This window comes from Oncorhynchus mykiss, chromosome 3 (assembly GCF_057628025.1).
Source record: "Oncorhynchus mykiss isolate SJ-2025 chromosome 3, ASM5762802v1, whole genome shotgun sequence".
Lineage (NCBI taxonomy): Eukaryota > Metazoa > Chordata > Actinopteri > Salmoniformes > Salmonidae > Oncorhynchus > Oncorhynchus mykiss.
Window position 1 is genome coordinate 18,258,237 of NC_143024.1, and position 6,715 is coordinate 18,264,951.

The following is a 6,715-nucleotide window of genomic DNA, read 5'->3' on the forward strand; positions in this document are numbered from 1 at the left end:
CGTGATAATTGAGAATTTCAATAAGCTTTTGTCTACGACTGGCCATGCTTTCCACCTGGTTACCTCTACCCCTGTCAACAGCCCTGCACCCCCACAGCAACTTGCCCAAGCTTCCCCATTTCTCCTTCACCCAAATCCAGATAGCTGATGTTCTGAAAGAACTGCAAAATCTGGACCCTTACAAATCAACCGGGCTAGGCAATGAGAACCCTCTCTTTCTAAAATTATCATCCGAAATAGTTGTAACCCCTATTACTAGCCTGTTCAACCTCTCTTTCGTATCGTCTGAGATCCCTAAAGATTGGAACGCTGCCGCGGTCATCCCCCTCTTCAAAGGGGCAGACACTCTAGACCCAAACTGCTACAGACCTATGTCTATCCTACCCTGCCTTTCTAAGGTCTTCGAAAGCCAAGTTAACAAACAGATCACCAACCATTTCGAATCCCACCGTACCTTCTCCGCTATGCAATCTGGTGTCCGAGCTGGTCATGGGTGCACCTCAGCCACGCTCAAGGTCCTAAACGATATCATAACCGCCACCGCTAAGAGACAATACTGTGCAGCTGTATTCATCAACCTGGCCAAGGCTTTTGACTCTGTCAATCACCACATTCTTATCGGCAGACTCAACAGCCTTGGTTTCTCAATCACCACATTCTTATCGGCAGACTCAACAGCCTTGGTTTCTCAAATGACTGCTTCGCCAGGTTCACCAACTACTTCTCAGACAGAGTTCAGTGTGTCAAATTGGAGGGCCTGTTGTCCAGACCTCTGGCAGTCTCTATGGGGGTGCCACAGGGTTCAACCCTCGGGCCGACTCTTTTCACTGTATACATCAATGATCTCGTTCTTGCTGCTGGTGATTCTCTGATCCACCTCTACGCAGACGACACCATTCTGTATACTTCTGTCCCTTCTTTGGACATTGTTAACTAACCTCCAGATGAGCTTCAATGCCATACAACTCTCCTTCCATGGCCTCCAACTGCTTTTAAATGCAAGTAAAACTAAATGCATGTTCTTCAACCGATCGCTGCCCACACCTGCCCGCCCGTCAAGCATCACTACTCCGGACGGTTCTGACATAGAATATGTGGACAACTACAAATACCTAGGTATCTGGTTAGATTGTAAACTCTCCTTCCAGACTCACATTAAGCATCTCCAATCCAAAATTAAATCTAGAATCGGCTTCCTATTTCGCAACAAAGCATCCTTCACTCATGCTGCCAAACATACCCTTGTAAAACCGACTATGTATCACTAACCACTTTAAACAATGCCACTTAATATAATGTTTATATACCCTACATTACTCATCTCATATGTATATACTGTACTCAATACCATCTACTGCCTCTTGCCTATGCCGTTCTGTACCATCATTCATTCATATATCTTTGTGTACATATTCTTCATCCCTTTACACTTGTGTGTATAAGGTAGTTGTTGTGAAATTGTTAGGTTAGATTACTCGTTGGTTATTAGTGCATTGAAGCACAATCATTTCGCTACACTCGCGTTAACATCTGCTCACCATGTGTATGTGACAAATAAAATCTAATTTGGTTTGATATCCTACCGATCCTTGACTTCGGCGATGTCATTTACAAAATAGCCTCCAACACTCTACTCAGCAAATTGGATGCAGTCTATCACAGCTCCATCCGTTTTGTCACCAAAGCCCCATATACTACCCACCACTGAGACCTGTATGCTCTCGTTGGCTGGCCCTCGCTTCCTAATCATCGCCAAACCCACTGGCTCCAGGTCATCTACAAGTCTTTGCTAGATAAAGCCCTTCCTTATCACAGCTCACTGGTCACCATAGCAGCACCCACCCGTAGCACGCACCAGCAGGTATATTTCACTGGTCACCACCAAAGCCAATTCCTCCTTCGGCCGCCTTTCCTTCCAGTTCTCTGTTGTCAATGACTGGAACGAACTGCAAAAATCACTGAAGCTGGAGACTCATATCACCCTCACTAGCTTTAAGCACCAGCTGTCAGAGCAGCTCACAGATCACTGCACCTGTACATAGCTCATCTGTACATAGCTCATCTGTAAATAGCCCATCCAACTACCTCATCCACATACTGTTATTTATTTTATTTATTTTGCTCCTTTGCACTCGAATATCTCTACTTGCACACTCATCTTCTGCACATCTATCACTCCAGTGTTTTAATGGCTATATCCTGCCTGTTTGGCCCTGTCCGGGGGTATCATCAGCTGGGGTCACATTGTCTCCTGACCCCTCCTGTCTCAGCCTCCAGTATTTATGCTGCAGTAGTTTATGTGTCGGGGGGCTCGGGTCAGTCTGTTATATCTGGAGTTTTTCTCCTGTCTTATCCCGTGTCCTGTGTGAATTTAAGTATGCTCTCTCATCTTGTCTCTTTCTCTCTTTCTTTCTCTCTCTCGGAGGACCTGAGCCCTAGGACCATGCCTCAGGACTACCTGGCATGATGACTCCTTGTTGTCCCCAGTCCATCTGGCTGTGCTACTGCTTCAGTTTCAACTGTTCTGTCTAGAGCTATGGAACCCTGACCTGTTCACTGTGATTACTATTATTTGACCATGCTGGTCATTTATGAACATTTGAACATCTTGGCCATGTCGTGTTATAATCTCCACCTGGCACAGCCAGAAGAGGACTGGCCACCCCTCATAGCCTGGTTCCTCTCTAGGTTTCTTCCTAGGTTTTGGCCTTTCTAGGGAGTTTTTCCTAGCCACTGTGCTTCTACACCTGCATTGCTTGATGTTTTGGGTTATAGGCTGAGTTTCTGTACAGCACTTTGATATATCAGCTGATGTAAGAAGGGCTATATAAAGGCATTTGATTTATTGTAATTATTTCGCCACTATGGCTTATTATTGCCTTTACCTCCCTTATCCTACCTCATTTGCACACATTGTATATTGACTTTTTCTATTGTATTCTTGACAGCATGTTTGTTAATTCCATGTGTAACTGTGTTGTTGTTTGTGGCGCACTGCTTTGCTTTATCTTGGCCAAGTCGCAGTTGTAAATGAGAACTTGTTCTTAACTAGCCTACCTGGTTTAAATAAAGGTTAAATAAAAAAATAGGCCTATTTCTTTTTTGCCCTGTTTATCAAAAGTGTTGGAAAAACTTGTCAATAATCAACTGACTGACTTTCTTGATGTATGTACTATTCTCTCAGGTATGCAATCTGGTTTCTGCTCAGGTTATGGATGTGTCACTACAACCTTAAAGGTCATCAATGATGTCACCATTGCCCTTGATTCTAAGCAATATTATGCTGCTATTTTTATTCACTTGGCCAAAACTTTTAATACGGTAGATCATTCCATTCTTGTGGGCCGGCTAAGGAGTATTGGTGTCTCGAAGGGGTCTTTGGGCTGGTTTGCTAACTACCTCTCTCAAAGAGTGCAGTGTATAAAGTCAGAAAATCTGCTGTCTCAGCCACTGCTTGTCACCAAGGGAGTACCCCAAGGCTCAATCCTAGGCCCCGCACTCTTCTCAATTTACATCAACAACATAGCTCAGGCAATAGGAAGCTCTCTCATCCATAAATATATGCAGATGATAGTCTTATACTCAGCTGGCTCCTCCCAGGATTTTGTATTACATTTTCTACAACAAAGCTTTCTTTGTGTCAAACAAGCTTTCTCCAACATTAACCTGGTTCTGAACACCTCCAAAACAAAGGTAATGTGGTTTGGTAAGAAGAATGCCCTCCTCCCACAGGTGTTATTACTACCTCTGAGGGTTTAGAGCTTGAGCTAGTCACCTCATACAAGTACTTGGGAGAATGGCTAGATGGTGCACTGTCCTTCTCTCAGCACATACAGTGCCTTGCGAAAGTATTCGGCCCCCTTGAACTTTGCGATCTTTTGCCACATTTCTGGCTTCAAACATAAAGATATAAAACTGAATTTTTTTGTGAAGAATCAACAACAAGTGGGACACAATCATGAAGTGGAACGACATTTATTGGATATTTCAAACTTTTTTAACAAATCAAAAACTGAAAAAATGGGCGTGCAAAATTATTCAGCCCCTTTACTTTCAGTGCAGCAAACTCTCTCCAGGAGTTCAGTGAGGATCTCTGAATGATCCAATGTTGACTTAAATGACTAATGATGATAAATACAATCCACCTGTGTGTAATCAAGTCTCCGTATAAATGCACCTGCACTGTGATAGTCTCAGAGGTCCGTTAAAAGCGCAGAGAGCATCATGAAGAACAAGGAACACACCAGGCAGGTCCGATATACTGTTGTGAAGAAGTTTAAAGCCGGATTTGGATACAAAAAGATTTCCCAAGCTTTAAACATCCCAAGGAGCACTGTGCAAGCGATAATATTGAAATGGAAGGAGTATCAGACCACTGCAAATCTACCAAGACCTGGCCGTCACTCTAAACTTTCAGCTCATACAAGGAGAAGACTGATCAGAGATGCAGCCAAGAGGCCCATGATCACTCTGGATGAACTGCAGAGATCTACAGCTGAGGTGGGAGACTCTGTCCATAGGACAACAATCAGTCGTATATTGCACAAATCTGGCCTTTATGGAAGAGTGGCAAGAAGAAAGCCATTTCTTAAAGATATCCATAAAAAGTGTTGTTTAAAGTTTGCCACAAGCCACCTGGGAGACACACCAAACATGTGGAAGAAGGTGCTCTGGTCAGATGACACCAAAATTGAACTTTTTGGCAACAATGCAAAACGTTTAACCATCTTCCCCTGAATACACCATCCCCACTGTCAAACATGGTGGTGGCAGCATCATGGTTTGGGCCTGCTTTTCTTCAGCAGGGACAGGGAAGATGGTTAAAATTGATGGGAAGATGGATGGAGCCAAATACAGGACCATTCTGGAAGAAAACCTGATGTAGTCTGCAAAAGACCTGAGACTGGGACGGAGATTTGTCTTCCAACAAGACAATGATCCAAAACATAAAGCAAAATCTACAATGGAATGGTTCAAAAATAAACATATCCAGGTGTTAGAATGGCCAAGTCAAAGTCCAGACCTGAATCCAATCGAGAATCTGTGGAAAGAACTGAAAACTGCTGTTCACAAATGCTCTCCATCCAACCTCACTGAGCTCGAGCTGTTTTGCAAGGAGGAATGGGAAAAAATGTCAGTCTCTCGATGTGCAAAACTGATAGAGACATACCCCAAGCGACTTACAGCTGTAATCGCAGCAAAAGGTGGCGCTACAAAGTATTAACTTAAGGGGGCTGAATAATTTTGCACTCCCAATTTTTCAGTTTTTGATTTGTTAAAAAAGTTTGAAATATCCAATAAATGTCGTTCCACTTCATGATTGTGTCCCACTTGTTGTTGATTCTTCACAAAAAAATACAGTTTTATATCTTTTTGTTTGAAGCCTGAAATGTGGCAAAAGGTCGCAAAGTTCAAGGGGGCCGAATACTTTCGCAAGGCACTGTATCAAAGCTACAGGCTAAAGTTAAATCTAGACTTGGTTTTCTGTATCATAATCACTCCTCTTTCACCCCAGCTGCCAAACTAACCCTGATTCAGATGATGATCCTACCCATGCTAGATTACAGAGACATTATTTATAGATCGGCAGGTAAGGGTGTTCTCGAGCGGATAGATGTTCTGTACCATTCGGCCATCAGATTTGTCACCAGTGCTCCTTATATTACACATCACTGCTCTCTATACTCCTCTGTAAACTGGTCATCTCGGTATACCCGTCGCAAGACCCACTGGTTGATGCTTATTTATAAAACCCTCTTAAGCCTCACTCCCCCCTACCTGAGATATCTACTGCAGCCCTCATACTCCACATACAACACCAGTTCTGCCAGTCACATTCTGTTAAAGGTCCCCAAAGCACACACATCCCTGGGTTGCTCCTATTTTCAGTTTGCTGTAGCTAGCCACTGCAATGAGCTGCAACAAACACTCAAACTGGACAGTTTTATCTCAATCTCTTCATTCAAAGACTCAGTCATGGACACTCTTACTGATAGTTGTGGCTGCTTTGCGTGATGTATTGTTGTCTCCACCTTCTTGCCCTTTGTGCTGTTGTCTGTGCCCAATAATGTTTGTACCATGTTTTGTGTTGCTACCATGTTGTGTTGCTACCATGTTGTTGTTATGTTGTGTTGCTACCATACTGTGTTGTCATGTGTTGCTGCCTTGCTATGTTGTTGTCTTAGGTATTTGTCTCATATTTGTTGCTTTAACATGCTCTCTGTTAGTTTGTCTCCTAAGTGTTACCATGGTGATTCCCATTGAAAAGGCTTCCAATAAACTGCTGATATGATTTAAAAAATGACTGGTGTTCCTGTATTGTCTGTTTTCCCAATGTACAAAATAGGATGTTTAATTGCATGCCAGGAAGGGAAAGAGCTCGAAGAAACATAGCAGGGGAGAGCTCAGTGCATGCAGCTGCACACTGGTAGAATTGACATGTTTTAACGACACATCTATGACAAAACACACACAGACATTCCTGCTTTGAGCCGTCCTCAACGGTGTGTGTGTTTGATTCATAGACTACCCAATGAGCTGAGTGTGTTCTATCGACATCTGTGTGTATCAGCAGTGTGCGGATGTCTGTTTTTCTTGTATGACTTTACCTTCAGTACCTCGTAGCTGAAAGTATCCTAACTGGATGTGGGTACAGGACACCACTTCTTAACTGTGTGTGAGAGTGGCAGTGGCTGACATTCAGCTGAGCTTCGTT